At 46.5% G+C, this 13154-nt stretch overlaps 31 non-coding genes across 31 annotated transcripts; all 31 read right to left on the reverse strand.

The window, feature by feature from the left end:
* Nucleotides 1–209: 209 nt before the first annotated feature.
* On the reverse strand, nt 210–400 carry LOC136681459 (U2 spliceosomal RNA). The gene has a single exon (XR_010797856.1). It is a non-coding gene; the product is annotated as a U2 spliceosomal RNA (small nuclear RNA).
* Nucleotides 401–635: 235 nt separating this feature from the next.
* Nucleotides 636–749, reverse strand: LOC136681637 (U5 spliceosomal RNA). Its single transcript, XR_010798025.1, has one exon. It is a non-coding gene; the product is annotated as a U5 spliceosomal RNA (small nuclear RNA).
* Nucleotides 750–1055: 306 nt separating this feature from the next.
* On the reverse strand, nt 1056–1246 carry LOC136681460 (U2 spliceosomal RNA). The gene has a single exon (XR_010797857.1). It is a non-coding gene; the product is annotated as a U2 spliceosomal RNA (small nuclear RNA).
* A 235-nt stretch (nt 1247–1481) lies between these two features.
* Nucleotides 1482–1595, reverse strand: LOC136681638 (U5 spliceosomal RNA). The gene has a single exon (XR_010798026.1). It is a non-coding gene; the product is annotated as a U5 spliceosomal RNA (small nuclear RNA).
* Nucleotides 1596–1901: 306 nt separating this feature from the next.
* LOC136681406 (U2 spliceosomal RNA) lies at nt 1902–2092 on the reverse strand. The gene has a single exon (XR_010797806.1). It is a non-coding gene; the product is annotated as a U2 spliceosomal RNA (small nuclear RNA).
* A 235-nt stretch (nt 2093–2327) lies between these two features.
* On the reverse strand, nt 2328–2441 carry LOC136681639 (U5 spliceosomal RNA). Its single transcript, XR_010798027.1, has one exon. It is a non-coding gene; the product is annotated as a U5 spliceosomal RNA (small nuclear RNA).
* Nucleotides 2442–2747: 306 nt separating this feature from the next.
* LOC136681462 (U2 spliceosomal RNA) lies at nt 2748–2938 on the reverse strand. Its single transcript, XR_010797859.1, has one exon. It is a non-coding gene; the product is annotated as a U2 spliceosomal RNA (small nuclear RNA).
* A 235-nt stretch (nt 2939–3173) lies between these two features.
* LOC136681640 (U5 spliceosomal RNA) lies at nt 3174–3287 on the reverse strand. Its single transcript, XR_010798028.1, has one exon. It is a non-coding gene; the product is annotated as a U5 spliceosomal RNA (small nuclear RNA).
* Nucleotides 3288–3592: 305 nt separating this feature from the next.
* On the reverse strand, nt 3593–3783 carry LOC136681463 (U2 spliceosomal RNA). Its single transcript, XR_010797860.1, has one exon. It is a non-coding gene; the product is annotated as a U2 spliceosomal RNA (small nuclear RNA).
* A 235-nt stretch (nt 3784–4018) lies between these two features.
* Nucleotides 4019–4132, reverse strand: LOC136681641 (U5 spliceosomal RNA). The gene has a single exon (XR_010798029.1). It is a non-coding gene; the product is annotated as a U5 spliceosomal RNA (small nuclear RNA).
* A 306-nt stretch (nt 4133–4438) lies between these two features.
* LOC136681464 (U2 spliceosomal RNA) lies at nt 4439–4629 on the reverse strand. The gene has a single exon (XR_010797862.1). It is a non-coding gene; the product is annotated as a U2 spliceosomal RNA (small nuclear RNA).
* Nucleotides 4630–4864: 235 nt separating this feature from the next.
* Nucleotides 4865–4978, reverse strand: LOC136681643 (U5 spliceosomal RNA). The gene has a single exon (XR_010798030.1). It is a non-coding gene; the product is annotated as a U5 spliceosomal RNA (small nuclear RNA).
* Nucleotides 4979–5284: 306 nt separating this feature from the next.
* LOC136681465 (U2 spliceosomal RNA) lies at nt 5285–5475 on the reverse strand. Its single transcript, XR_010797863.1, has one exon. It is a non-coding gene; the product is annotated as a U2 spliceosomal RNA (small nuclear RNA).
* A 235-nt stretch (nt 5476–5710) lies between these two features.
* Nucleotides 5711–5824, reverse strand: LOC136681644 (U5 spliceosomal RNA). The gene has a single exon (XR_010798031.1). It is a non-coding gene; the product is annotated as a U5 spliceosomal RNA (small nuclear RNA).
* Nucleotides 5825–6129: 305 nt separating this feature from the next.
* On the reverse strand, nt 6130–6320 carry LOC136681407 (U2 spliceosomal RNA). The gene has a single exon (XR_010797807.1). It is a non-coding gene; the product is annotated as a U2 spliceosomal RNA (small nuclear RNA).
* A 235-nt stretch (nt 6321–6555) lies between these two features.
* LOC136681645 (U5 spliceosomal RNA) lies at nt 6556–6669 on the reverse strand. The gene has a single exon (XR_010798032.1). It is a non-coding gene; the product is annotated as a U5 spliceosomal RNA (small nuclear RNA).
* Nucleotides 6670–6975: 306 nt separating this feature from the next.
* Nucleotides 6976–7166, reverse strand: LOC136681466 (U2 spliceosomal RNA). Its single transcript, XR_010797864.1, has one exon. It is a non-coding gene; the product is annotated as a U2 spliceosomal RNA (small nuclear RNA).
* A 235-nt stretch (nt 7167–7401) lies between these two features.
* Nucleotides 7402–7515, reverse strand: LOC136681646 (U5 spliceosomal RNA). The gene has a single exon (XR_010798033.1). It is a non-coding gene; the product is annotated as a U5 spliceosomal RNA (small nuclear RNA).
* Nucleotides 7516–7822: 307 nt separating this feature from the next.
* On the reverse strand, nt 7823–8013 carry LOC136681467 (U2 spliceosomal RNA). Its single transcript, XR_010797865.1, has one exon. It is a non-coding gene; the product is annotated as a U2 spliceosomal RNA (small nuclear RNA).
* Nucleotides 8014–8248: 235 nt separating this feature from the next.
* LOC136681647 (U5 spliceosomal RNA) lies at nt 8249–8362 on the reverse strand. The gene has a single exon (XR_010798034.1). It is a non-coding gene; the product is annotated as a U5 spliceosomal RNA (small nuclear RNA).
* Nucleotides 8363–8668: 306 nt separating this feature from the next.
* On the reverse strand, nt 8669–8859 carry LOC136681408 (U2 spliceosomal RNA). The gene has a single exon (XR_010797808.1). It is a non-coding gene; the product is annotated as a U2 spliceosomal RNA (small nuclear RNA).
* A 235-nt stretch (nt 8860–9094) lies between these two features.
* LOC136681649 (U5 spliceosomal RNA) lies at nt 9095–9208 on the reverse strand. Its single transcript, XR_010798036.1, has one exon. It is a non-coding gene; the product is annotated as a U5 spliceosomal RNA (small nuclear RNA).
* Nucleotides 9209–9514: 306 nt separating this feature from the next.
* On the reverse strand, nt 9515–9705 carry LOC136681409 (U2 spliceosomal RNA). Its single transcript, XR_010797809.1, has one exon. It is a non-coding gene; the product is annotated as a U2 spliceosomal RNA (small nuclear RNA).
* A 235-nt stretch (nt 9706–9940) lies between these two features.
* Nucleotides 9941–10054, reverse strand: LOC136681650 (U5 spliceosomal RNA). The gene has a single exon (XR_010798037.1). It is a non-coding gene; the product is annotated as a U5 spliceosomal RNA (small nuclear RNA).
* A 305-nt stretch (nt 10055–10359) lies between these two features.
* Nucleotides 10360–10550, reverse strand: LOC136681468 (U2 spliceosomal RNA). Its single transcript, XR_010797866.1, has one exon. It is a non-coding gene; the product is annotated as a U2 spliceosomal RNA (small nuclear RNA).
* Nucleotides 10551–10785: 235 nt separating this feature from the next.
* On the reverse strand, nt 10786–10899 carry LOC136681651 (U5 spliceosomal RNA). Its single transcript, XR_010798038.1, has one exon. It is a non-coding gene; the product is annotated as a U5 spliceosomal RNA (small nuclear RNA).
* Nucleotides 10900–11204: 305 nt separating this feature from the next.
* On the reverse strand, nt 11205–11395 carry LOC136681413 (U2 spliceosomal RNA). Its single transcript, XR_010797813.1, has one exon. It is a non-coding gene; the product is annotated as a U2 spliceosomal RNA (small nuclear RNA).
* A 235-nt stretch (nt 11396–11630) lies between these two features.
* Nucleotides 11631–11744, reverse strand: LOC136681652 (U5 spliceosomal RNA). Its single transcript, XR_010798039.1, has one exon. It is a non-coding gene; the product is annotated as a U5 spliceosomal RNA (small nuclear RNA).
* Nucleotides 11745–12050: 306 nt separating this feature from the next.
* On the reverse strand, nt 12051–12241 carry LOC136681470 (U2 spliceosomal RNA). The gene has a single exon (XR_010797867.1). It is a non-coding gene; the product is annotated as a U2 spliceosomal RNA (small nuclear RNA).
* A 235-nt stretch (nt 12242–12476) lies between these two features.
* On the reverse strand, nt 12477–12590 carry LOC136681653 (U5 spliceosomal RNA). Its single transcript, XR_010798040.1, has one exon. It is a non-coding gene; the product is annotated as a U5 spliceosomal RNA (small nuclear RNA).
* A 305-nt stretch (nt 12591–12895) lies between these two features.
* Nucleotides 12896–13086, reverse strand: LOC136681471 (U2 spliceosomal RNA). The gene has a single exon (XR_010797868.1). It is a non-coding gene; the product is annotated as a U2 spliceosomal RNA (small nuclear RNA).
* Between the last annotated feature and the right edge of the window lie 68 nt (nt 13087–13154).

The raw sequence follows: 13154 nt of genomic DNA on the forward strand, positions 1-13154 counted from the left end.
CATAAATTAACACGCCAATTAGAGGTCAACACAGACGAGAAAAACATGAGATCATAGATTTGTATTTAAAAAAAAAAAAAAAAAAAAAAAAGAAGAAAAATGGAGGGAAAACCATGAAACAGATTAAAAAGACAACAGCCTCGAGAAGGCAACATCATAAAGCCGTACCCATGTCCTAACTTATTTCTTTCTGACTTTTAACCAGTTTAAGGAGGTGCACCGTTCCCAGAAGTACTGCAATACCGGGTCGATGCGTGGAGCGGACGGAGCAAGCCCCTCTTCCGTCTCCCTGCTCAAAAAATCAATTTAATATGTAGTCCTCGTATAGAGGACGTATCAGATATTAAACTGATAAGAACAGATACTACGCTTGATCTTAGCCAAAAGGCCGAGAAGCGATAACCGGAAAGGCCCGGCCGGCCCGGAGCACCCTGCCGCAAACCAGCAACTACTGGAGGGTATTTAAACCTGGTCGTCAGACCTTGACCCCTCCCACTCAGACACCACCACCACACCGGAGGCTCCTCCCACCAAGAACTGCAAACAGAAGCTAAGAGCTGCTGCTACAGGAACTTGTGGCAAGGCGTGCTCCAAAGACGGCTGTCGCTCTGTCATTATACAGGAAGAAAATGTGTAGCTCTGCAGCAACAGAGCCTTCAAAAATACACAAAACTCGTCAACGTTCCCCTCCACGGAAATCTTTAGTAAAAGGCGAAAGATTTGTACGTGACTGAAGAGAAACCCGAGATATGACGGCTAACGGCAGGCCTTCCGCTCCTCTGCTGGAGGTCTAAGACTCTTGCGGAGGGTGCAGACTGAACAAAGGTCAGGGTGGGATAATCTGTGCATAAATTAACACGCCAATTAGAGGTCAACACAGACGAGAAAAACATGAGATCATAGATTTGTATTTAAAAAAAAAAAAAAAAAAAAAAAAGAAGAAAAATGGAGGGAAAACCATGAAACAGATTAAAAAGACAACAGCCTCGAGAAGGCAACATCATAAAGCCGTACCCATGTCCTAACTTATTTCTTTCTGACTTTTAACCAGTTTAAGGAGGTGCACCGTTCCCAGAAGTACTGCAATACCGGGTCGATGCGTGGAGCGGACGGAGCAAGCCCCTCTTCCGTCTCCCTGCTCAAAAAATCAATTTAATATGTAGTCCTCGTATAGAGGACGTATCAGATATTAAACTGATAAGAACAGATACTACGCTTGATCTTAGCCAAAAGGCCGAGAAGCGATAACCGGAAAGGCCCGGCCGGCCCGGAGCACCCTGCCGCAAACCAGCAACTACTGGAGGGTATTTAAACCTGGTCGTCAGACCTTGACCCCTCCCACTCAGACACCACCACCACACCGGAGGCTCCTCCCACCAAGAACTGCAAACAGAAGCTAAGAGCTGCTGCTACAGGAACTTGTGGCAAGGCGTGCTCCAAAGACGGCTGTCGCTCTGTCATTATACAGGAAGAAAATGTGTAGCTCTGCAGCAACAGAGCCTTCAAAAATACACAAAACTCGTCAACGTTCCCCTCCACGGAAATCTTTAGTAAAAGGCGAAAGATTTGTACGTGACTGAAGAGAAACCCGAGATATGACGGCTAACGGCAGGCCTTCCGCTCCTCTGCTGGAGGTCTAAGACTCTTGCGGAGGGTGCAGACTGAACAAAGGTCAGGGTGGGATAATCTGTGCATAAATTAACACGCCAATTAGAGGTCAACACAGACGAGAAAAACATGAGATCATAGATTTGTATTTAAAAAAAAAAAAAAAAAAAAAAAAGAAGAAAAATGGAGGGAAAACCATGAAACAGATTAAAAAGACAACAGCCTCGAGAAGGCAACATCATAAAGCCGTACCCATGTCCTAACTTATTTCTTTCTGACTTTTAACCAGTTTAAGGAGGTGCACCGTTCCCAGAAGTACTGCAATACCGGGTCGATGCGTGGAGCGGACGGAGCAAGCCCCTCTTCCGTCTCCCTGCTCAAAAAATCAATTTAATATGTAGTCCTCGTATAGAGGACGTATCAGATATTAAACTGATAAGAACAGATACTACACTTGATCTTAGCCAAAAGGCCGAGAAGCGATAACCGGAAAGGCCCGGCCGGCCCGGAGCACCCTGCCGCAAACCAGCAACTACTGGAGGGTATTTAAACCTGGTCGTCAGACCTTGACCCCTCCCACTCAGACACCACCACCACACCGGAGGCTCCTCCCACCAAGAACTGCAAACAGAAGCTAAGAGCTGCTGCTACAGGAACTTGTGGCAAGGCGTGCTCCAAAGACGGCTGTCGCTCTGTCATTATACAGGAAGAAAATGTGTAGCTCTGCAGCAACAGAGCCTTCAAAAATACACAAAACTCGTCAACGTTCCCCTCCACGGAAATCTTTAGTAAAAGGCGAAAGATTTGTACGTGACTGAAGAGAAACCCGAGATATGACGGCTAACGGCAGGCCTTCCGCTCCTCTGCTGGAGGTCTAAGACTCTTGCGGAGGGTGCAGACTGAACAAAGGTCAGGGTGGGATAATCTGTGCATAAATTAACACGCCAATTAGAGGTCAACACAGACGAGAAAAACATGAGATCATAGATTTGTATTTAAAAAAAAAAAAAAAAAAAAAAAAGAAGAAAAATGGAGGGAAAACCATGAAACAGATTAAAAAGACAACAGCCTCGAGAAGGCAACATCATAAAGCCGTACCCATGTCCTAACTTATTTCTTTCTGACTTTTAACCAGTTTAAGGAGGTGCACCGTTCCCAGAAGTACTGCAATACCGGGTCGATGCGTGGAGCGGACGGAGCAAGCCCCTCTTCCGTCTCCCTGCTCAAAAAATCAATTTAATATGTAGTCCTCGTATAGAGGACGTATCAGATATTAAACTGATAAGAACAGATACTACGCTTGATCTTAGCCAAAAGGCCGAGAAGCGATAACCGGAAAGGCCCGGCCGGCCCGGAGCACCCTGCCGCAAACCAGCAACTACTGGAGGGTATTTAAACCTGGTCGTCAGACCTTGACCCCTCCCACTCAGACACCACCACCACACCGGAGGCTCCTCCCACCAAGAACTGCAAACAGAAGCTAAGAGCTGCTGCTACAGGAACTTGTGGCAAGGCGTGCTCCAAAGACGGCTGTCGCTCTGTCATTATACAGGAAGAAAATGTGTAGCTCTGCAGCAACAGAGCCTTCAAAAATACACAAAACTCGTCAACGTTCCCCTCCACGGAAATCTTTAGTAAAAGGCGAAAGATTTGTACGTGACTGAAGAGAAACCCGAGATATGACGGCTAACGGCAGGCCTTCCGCTCCTCTGCTGGAGGTCTAAGACTCTTGCGGAGGGTGCAGACTGAACAAAGGTCAGGGTGGGATAATCTGTGCATAAATTAACACGCCAATTAGAGGTCAACACAGACGAGAAAAACATGAGATCATAGATTTGTATTTAAAAAAAAAAAAAAAAAAAAAAAGAAGAAAAATGGAGGGAAAACCATGAAACAGATTAAAAAGACAACAGCCTCGAGAAGGCAACATCATAAAGCCGTACCCATGTCCTAACTTATTTCTTTCTGACTTTTAACCAGTTTAAGGAGGTGCACCGTTCCCAGAAGTACTGCAATACCGGGTCGATGCGTGGAGCGGACGGAGCAAGCCCCTCTTCCGTCTCCCTGCTCAAAAAATCAATTTAATATGTAGTCCTCGTATAGAGGACGTATCAGATATTAAACTGATAAGAACAGATACTACGCTTGATCTTAGCCAAAAGGCCGAGAAGCGATAACCGGAAAGGCCCGGCCGGCCCGGAGCACCCTGCCGCAAACCAGCAACTACTGGAGGGTATTTAAACCTGGTCGTCAGACCTTGACCCCTCCCACTCAGACACCACCACCACACCGGAGGCTCCTCCCACCAAGAACTGCAAACAGAAGCTAAGAGCTGCTGCTACAGGAACTTGTGGCAAGGCGTGCTCCAAAGACGGCTGTCGCTCTGTCATTATACAGGAAGAAAATGTGTAGCTCTGCAGCAACAGAGCCTTCAAAAATACACAAAACTCGTCAACGTTCCCCTCCACGGAAATCTTTAGTAAAAGGCGAAAGATTTGTACGTGACTGAAGAGAAACCCGAGATATGACGGCTAACGGCAGGCCTTCCGCTCCTCTGCTGGAGGTCTAAGACTCTTGCGGAGGGTGCAGACTGAACAAAGGTCAGGGTGGGATAATCTGTGCATAAATTAACACGCCAATTAGAGGTCAACACAGACGAGAAAAACATGAGATCATAGATTTGTATTTAAAAAAAAAAAAAAAAAAAAAAAAGAAGAAAAATGGAGGGAAAACCATGAAACAGATTAAAAAGACAACAGCCTCGAGAAGGCAACATCATAAAGCCGTACCCATGTCCTAACTTATTTCTTTCTGACTTTTAACCAGTTTAAGGAGGTGCACCGTTCCCAGAAGTACTGCAATACCGGGTCGATGCGTGGAGCGGACGGAGCAAGCCCCTCTTCCGTCTCCCTGCTCAAAAAATCAATTTAATATGTAGTCCTCGTATAGAGGACGTATCAGATATTAAACTGATAAGAACAGATACTACGCTTGATCTTAGCCAAAAGGCCGAGAAGCGATAACCGGAAAGGCCCGGCCGGCCCGGAGCACCCTGCCGCAAACCAGCAACTACTGGAGGGTATTTAAACCTGGTCGTCAGACCTTGACCCCTCCCACTCAGACACCACCACCACACCGGAGGCTCCTCCCACCAAGAACTGCAAACAGAAGCTAAGAGCTGCTGCTACAGGAACTTGTGGCAAGGCGTGCTCCAAAGACGGCTGTCGCTCTGTCATTATACAGGAAGAAAATGTGTAGCTCTGCAGCAACAGAGCCTTCAAAAATACACAAAACTCGTCAACGTTCCCCTCCACGGAAATCTTTAGTAAAAGGCGAAAGATTTGTACGTGACTGAAGAGAAACCCGAGATATGACGGCTAACGGCAGGCCTTCCGCTCCTCTGCTGGAGGTCTAAGACTCTTGCGGAGGGTGCAGACTGAACAAAGGTCAGGGTGGGATAATCTGTGCATAAATTAACACGCCAATTAGAGGTCAACACAGACGAGAAAAACATGAGATCATAGATTTGTATTTAAAAAAAAAAAAAAAAAAAAAAAAGAAGAAAAATGGAGGGAAAACCATGAAACAGATTAAAAAGAGAACAGCCTCGAGAAGGCAACATCATAAAGCCGTACCCATGTCCTAACTTATTTCTTTCTGACTTTTAACCAGTTTAAGGAGGTGCACCGTTCCCAGAAGTACTGCAATACCGGGTCGATGCGTGGAGCGGACGGAGCAAGCCCCTCTTCCGTCTCCCTGCTCAAAAAATCAATTTAATATGTAGTCCTCGTATAGAGGACGTATCAGATATTAAACTGATAAGAACAGATACTACGCTTGATCTTAGCCAAAAGGCCGAGAAGCGATAACCGGAAAGGCCCGGCCGGCCCGGAGCACCCTGCCGCAAACCAGCAACTACTGGAGGGTATTTAAACCTGGTCGTCAGACCTTGACCCCTCCCACTCAGACACCACCACCACACCGGAGGCTCCTCCCACCAAGAACTGCAAACAGAAGCTAAGAGCTGCTGCTACAGGAACTTGTGGCAAGGCGTGCTCCAAAGACGGCTGTCGCTCTGTCATTATACAGGAAGAAAATGTGTAGCTCTGCAGCAACAGAGCCTTCAAAAATACACAAAACTCGTCAACGTTCCCCTCCACGGAAATCTTTAGTAAAAGGCGAAAGATTTGTACGTGACTGAAGAGAAACCCGAGATATGACGGCTAACGGCAGGCCTTCCGCTCCTCTGCTGGAGGTCTAAGACTCTTGCGGAGGGTGCAGACTGAACAAAGGTCAGGGTGGGATAATCTGTGCATAAATTAACACGCCAATTAGAGGTCAACACAGACGAGAAAAACATGAGATCATAGATTTGTATTTAAAAAAAAAAAAAAAAAAAAAAAGAAGAAAAATGGAGGGAAAACCATGAAACAGATTAAAAAGACAACAGCCTCGAGAAGGCAACATCATAAAGCCGTACCCATGTCCTAACTTATTTCTTTCTGACTTTTAACCAGTTTAAGGAGGTGCACCGTTCCCAGAAGTACTGCAATACCGGGTCGATGCGTGGAGCGGACGGAGCAAGCCCCTCTTCCGTCTCCCTGCTCAAAAAATCAATTTAATATGTAGTCCTCGTATAGAGGACGTATCAGATATTAAACTGATAAGAACAGATACTACACTTGATCTTAGCCAAAAGGCCGAGAAGCGATAACCGGAAAGGCCCGGCCGGCCCGGAGCACCCTGCCGCAAACCAGCAACTACTGGAGGGTATTTAAACCTGGTCGTCAGACCTTGACCCCTCCCACTCAGACACCACCACCACACCGGAGGCTCCTCCCACCAAGAACTGCAAACAGAAGCTAAGAGCTGCTGCTACAGGAACTTGTGGCAAGGCTTGCTCCAAAGACGGCTGTCGCTCTGTCATTATACAGGAAGAAAATGTGTAGCTCTGCAGCAACAGAGCCTTCAAAAATACACAAAACTCGTCAACGTTCCCCTCCACGGAAATCTTTAGTAAAAGGCGAAAGATTTGTACGTGACTGAAGAGAAACCCGAGATATGACGGCTAACGGCAGGCCTTCCGCTCCTCTGCTGGAGGTCTAAGACTCTTGCGGAGGGTGCAGACTGAACAAAGGTCAGGGTGGGATAATCTGTGCATAAATTAACACGCCAATTAGAGGTCAACACAGACGAGAAAAACATGAGATCATAGATTTGTATTTAAAAAAAAAAAAAAAAAAAAAAAAGAAGAAAAATGGAGGGAAAACCATGAAACAGATTAAAAAGAGAACAGCCTCGAGAAGGCAACATCATAAAGCCGTACCCATGTCCTAACTTATTTCTTTCTGACTTTTAACCAGTTTAAGGAGGTGCACCGTTCCCAGAAGTACTGCAATACCGGGTCGATGCGTGGAGCGGACGGAGCAAGCCCCTCTTCCGTCTCCCTGCTCAAAAAATCAATTTAATATGTAGTCCTCGTATAGAGGACGTATCAGATATTAAACTGATAAGAACAGATACTACGCTTGATCTTAGCCAAAAGGCCGAGAAGCGATAACCGGAAAGGCCCGGCCGGCCCGGAGCACCCTGCCGCAAACCAGCAACTACTGGAGGGTATTTAAACCTGGTCGTCAGACCTTGACCCCTCCCACTCAGACACCACCACCACACCGGAGGCTCCTCCCACCAAGAACTGCAAACAGAAGCTAAGAGCTGCTGCTACAGGAACTTGTGGCAAGGCGTGCTCCAAAGACGGCTGTCGCTCTGTCATTATACAGGAAGAAAATGTGTAGCTCTGCAGCAACAGAGCCTTCAAAAATACACAAAACTCGTCAACGTTCCCCTCCACGGAAATCTTTAGTAAAAGGCGAAAGATTTGTACGTGACTGAAGAGAAACCCGAGATATGACGGCTAACGGCAGGCCTTCCGCTCCTCTGCTGGAGGTCTAAGACTCTTGCGGAGGGTGCAGACTGAACAAAGGTCAGGGTGGGATAATCTGTGCATAAATTAACACGCCAATTAGAGGTCAACACAGACGAGAAAAACATGAGATCATAGATTTGTATTTAAAAAAAAAAAAAAAAAAAAAAAAAGAAGAAAAATGGAGGGAAAACCATGAAACAGATTAAAAAGAGAACAGCCTCTAGAAGGCAACATCATAAAGCCGTACCCATGTCCTAACTTATTTCTTTCTGACTTTTAACCAGTTTAAGGAGGTGCACCGTTCCCAGAAGTACTGCAATACCGGGTCGATGCGTGGAGCGGACGGAGCAAGCCCCTCTTCCGTCTCCCTGCTCAAAAAATCAATTTAATATGTAGTCCTCGTATAGAGGACGTATCAGATATTAAACTGATAAGAACAGATACTACGCTTGATCTTAGCCAAAAGGCCGAGAAGCGATAACCGGAAAGGCCCGGCCGGCCCGGAGCACCCTGCCGCAAACCAGCAACTACTGGAGGGTATTTAAACCTGGTCGTCAGACCTTGACCCCTCCCACTCAGACACCACCACCACACCGGAGGCTCCTCCCACCAAGAACTGCAAACAGAAGCTAAGAGCTGCTGCTACAGGAACTTGTGGCAAGGCGTGCTCCAAAGACGGCTGTCGCTCTGTCATTATACAGGAAGAAAATGTGTAGCTCTGCAGCAACAGAGCCTTCAAAAATACACAAAACTCGTCAACGTTCCCCTCCACGGAAATCTTTAGTAAAAGGCGAAAGATTTGTACGTGACTGAAGAGAAACCCGAGATATGACGGCTAACGGCAGGCCTTCCGCTCCTCTGCTGGAGGTCTAAGACTCTTGCGGAGGGTGCAGACTGAACAAAGGTCAGGGTGGGATAATCTGTGCATAAATTAACACGCCAATTAGAGGTCAACACAGACGAGAAAAACATGAGATCATAGATTTGTATTTAAAAAAAAAAAAAAAAAAAAAAAAGAAGAAAAATGGAGGGAAAACCATGAAACAGATTAAAAAGACAACAGCCTCGAGAAGGCAACATCATAAAGCCGTACCCATGTCCTAACTTATTTCTTTCTGACTTTTAACCAGTTTAAGGAGGTGCACCGTTCCCAGAAGTACTGCAATACCGGGTCGATGCGTGGAGCGGACGGAGCAAGCCCCTCTTCCGTCTCCCTGCTCAAAAAATCAATTTAATATGTAGTCCTCGTATAGAGGACGTATCAGATATTAAACTGATAAGAACAGATACTACACTTGATCTTAGCCAAAAGGCCGAGAAGCGATAACCGGAAAGGCCCGGCCGGCCCGGAGCACCCTGCCGCAAACCAGCAACTACTGGAGGGTATTTAAACCTGGTCGTCAGACCTTGACCCCTCCCACTCAGACACCACCACCACACCGGAGGCTCCTCCCACCAAGAACTGCAAACAGAAGCTAAGAGCTGCTGCTACAGGAACTTGTGGCAAGGCTTGCTCCAAAGACGGCTGTCGCTCTGTCATTATACAGGAAGAAAATGTGTAGCTCTGCAGCAACAGAGCCTTCAAAAATACACAAAACTCGTCAACGTTCCCCTCCACGGAAATCTTTAGTAAAAGGCGAAAGATTTGTACGTGACTGAAGAGAAACCCGAGATATGACGGCTAACGGCAGGCCTTCCGCTCCTCTGCTGGAGGTCTAAGACTCTTGCGGAGGGTGCAGACTGAACAAAGGTCAGGGTGGGATAATCTGTGCATAAATTAACACGCCAATTAGAGGTCAACACAGACGAGAAAAACATGAGATCATAGATTTGTATTTAAAAAAAAAAAAAAAAAAAAAAAAGAAGAAAAATGGAGGGAAAACCATGAAACAGATTAAAAAGAGAACAGCCTCGAGAAGGCAACATCATAAAGCCGTACCCATGTCCTAACTTATTTCTTTCTGACTTTTAACCAGTTTAAGGAGGTGCACCGTTCCCAGAAGTACTGCAATACCGGGTCGATGCGTGGAGCGGACGGAGCAAGCCCCTCTTCCGTCTCCCTGCTCAAAAAATCAATTTAATATGTAGTCCTCGTATAGAGGACGTATCAGATATTAAACTGATAAGAACAGATACTACACTTGATCTTAGCCAAAAGGCCGAGAAGCGATAACCGGAAAGGCCCGGCCGGCCCGGAGCACCCTGCCGCAAACCAGCAACTACTGGAGGGTATTTAAACCTGGTCGTCAGACCTTGACCCCTCCCACTCAGACACCACCACCACACCGGAGGCTCCTCCCACCAAGAACTGCAAACAGAAGCTAAGAGCTGCTGCTACAGGAACTTGTGGCAAGGCGTGCTCCAAAGACGGCTGTCGCTCTGTCATTATACAGGAAGAAAATGTGTAGCTCTGCAGCAACAGAGCCTTCAAAAATACACAAAACTCGTCAACGTTCCCCTCCACGGAAATCTTTAGTAAAAGGCGAAAGATTTGTACGTGACTGAAGAGAAACCCGAGATATGACGGCTAACGGCAGGCCTTCCGCTCCTCTGCTGGAGGTCTAAGACTCTTGCGGAGGGTGCAGACTGAACAAAGGTCAGGGTGGGATAATCTGTGCATAAATTAACACGCCAATTAGAGGTCAACACAGACGAGAAAAACATGAGATCATAGATTTGTATTTAAAAAAAAAAAAAAAAAAAAAAAGAAGAAAAATGGAGGGAAAACCATGAAACAGATTAAAAAGACAACAGCCTCGAGAAGGCAACATCATAAAGCCGTACCCATGTCCTAACTTATTTCTTTCTGACTTTTAACCAGTTTAAGGAGGTGCACCGTTCCCAGAAGTACTGCAATACCGGGTCGATGCGTGGAGCGGACGGAGCAAGCCCCTCTTCCGTCTCCCTGCTCAAAAAATCAATTTAATATGTAGTCCTCGTATAGAGGACGTATCAGATATTAAACTGATAAGAACAGATACTACGCTTGATCTTAGCCAAAAGGCCGAGAAGCGATAACCGGAAAGGCCCGGCCGGCCCGGAGCACCCTGCCGCAAACCAGCAACTACTGGAGGGTATTTAAACCTGGTCGTCAGACCTTGACCCCTCCCACTCAGACACCACCACCACACCGGAGGCTCCTCCCACCAAGAACTGCAAACAGAAGCTAAGAGCTGCTGCTACAGGAACTTGTGGCAAGGCGTGCTCCAAAGACGGCTGTCGCTCTGTCATTATACAGGAAGAAAATGTGTAGCTCTGCAGCAACAGAGCCTTCAAAAATACACAAAACTCGTCAACGTTCCCCTCCACGGAAATCTTTAGTAAAAGGCGAAAGATTTGTACGTGACTGAAGAGAAACCCGAGATATGACGGCTAACGGCAGGCCTTCCGCTCCTCTGCTGGAGGTCTAAGACTCTTGCGGAGGGTGCAGACTGAACAAAGGTCAGGGTGGGATAATCTGTGCATAAATTAACACGCCAATTAGAGGTCAACACAGACGAGAAAAACATGAGATCATAGATTTGTATTTAAAAAAAAAAAAAAAAAAAAAAAGAAGAAAAATGGAGGGAAAACCATGAAACAGATTAAAAAGACAACAGCCTCGAGAAGGCAACATCATAAAGCCGTACCCATGTCCTAACTTATTTCTTTCTGACTTTTAACCAGTTTAAGGAGGTGCACCGTTCCCAGAAGTACTGCAATACCGGGTCGATGCGTGGAGCGGACGGAGCAAGCCCCTCTTCCGTCTCCCTGCTCAAAAAATCAATTTAATATGTAGTCCTCGTATAGAGGACGTATCAGATATTAAACTGATAAGAACAGATACTACACTTGATCTTAGCCAAAAGGCCGAGAAGTGATAACCGGAAAGGCCCGGCCGGCCCGGAGCACCCTGCCGCAAACCAGCAACTACTGGAGGGTATTTAAACCTGGTCGTCAGACCTTGACCCCTCCCACTCAGACACCACCACCACACCGGAGGCTCCTCCCACCAAGAACTGCAAACAGAAGCTAAGAGCTGCTGCTACAGGAACTTGTGGCAAGGCGTGCTCCAAAGACGGCTGTCGCTCTGTCATTATACAGGAAGAAAATGTGTAGCTCTGCAGCAACAGAGCCTTCAAAAATACACAAAACTCGTCAACGTTCCCCTCCACGGAAATCTTTAGTAAAAGGCGAAAGATTTGTACGTGACTGAAGAGAAACCCGAGATATGACGGCTAACGGCAGGCCTTCCGCTCCTCTGCTGGAGGTCTAAGACTCTTGCGGAGGGTGCAGACTGAACAAAGGTCAGGGTGGGATAATCTGTGCATAAATTAACACGCCAATTAGAGGTCAACACAGACGAGAAAAACATGAGATCATAGATTTGTATTTAAAAAAAAAAAAAAAAAAAAAAAAGAAGAAAAATGGAGGGAAAACCATGAAACAGATTAAAAAGACAACAGCCTCGAGAAGGCAACATCATAAAGCCGTACCCATGTCCTAACTTATTTCTTTCTGACTTTTAACCAGTTTAAGGAGGTGCACCGTTCCCAGAAGTACTGCAATACCGGGTCGATGCGTGGAGCGGACGGAGCAAGCCCCTCTTCCGTCTCCCTGCTCAAAAAATCAATTTAATATGTAGTCCTCGTATAGAGGACGTATCAGATATTAAACTGATAAGAACAGATACTACGCTTGATCTTAGCCAAAAGGCCGAGAAGCGATAACCGGAAAGGCCCGGCCGGCCCGGAGCACCCTGCCGCAAACCAGCAACTACTGGAGGGTATTTAAACCTGGTCGTCAGACCTTGACCCCTCCCACTCAGACACCACCACCACACCGGAGGCTCCTCCCACCAAGAACTGCAAACAGAAGCTAAGAGCTGCTGCTACAGGAACTTGTGGCAAGGCGTGCTCCAAAGACGGCTGTCGCTCTGTCATTATACAGGAAGAAAATGTGTAGCTCTGCAGCAACAGAGCCTTCAAAAATACACAAAACTCGTCAACGTTCCCCTCCACGGAAATCTTTAGTAAAAGGCGAAAGATTTGTACGTGACTGAAGAGAAACCCGAGATATGACGGCTAACGGCAGGCCTTCCGCTCCTCTGCTGGAGGTCTAAGACTCTTGCGGAGGGTGCAGACTGAACAAAGGTCAGGGTGGGATAATCTGTGCATAAATTAACACGCCAATTAGAGGTCAACACAGACGAGAAAAACATGAGATCATAGATTTGTATTTAAAAAAAAAAAAAAAAAAAAAAAGAAGAAAAATGGAGGGAAAACCATGAAACAGATTAAAAAGACAACAGCCTCGAGAAGGCAACATCATAAAGCCGTACCCATGTCCTAACTTATTTCTTTCTGACTTTTAACCAGTTTAAGGAGGTGCACCGTTCCCAGAAGTACTGCAATACCGGGTCGATGCGTGGAGCGGACGGAGCAAGCCCCTCTTCCGTCTCCCTGCTCAAAAAATCAATTTAATATGTAGTCCTCGTATAGAGGACGTATCAGATATTAAACTGATAAGAACAGATACTACGCTTGATCTTAGCCAAAAGGCCGAGAAGCGATAACCGGAAAGGCCCGGCCGGCCCGGAGCACCCTGCCGCAAACCAGCAACTACTGGAGGGTATTTAAAC

Source organism: Hoplias malabaricus, unplaced genomic scaffold (genome assembly GCF_029633855.1).
Source record: "Hoplias malabaricus isolate fHopMal1 unplaced genomic scaffold, fHopMal1.hap1 scaffold_113, whole genome shotgun sequence".
NCBI lineage: Eukaryota > Metazoa > Chordata > Actinopteri > Characiformes > Erythrinidae > Hoplias > Hoplias malabaricus.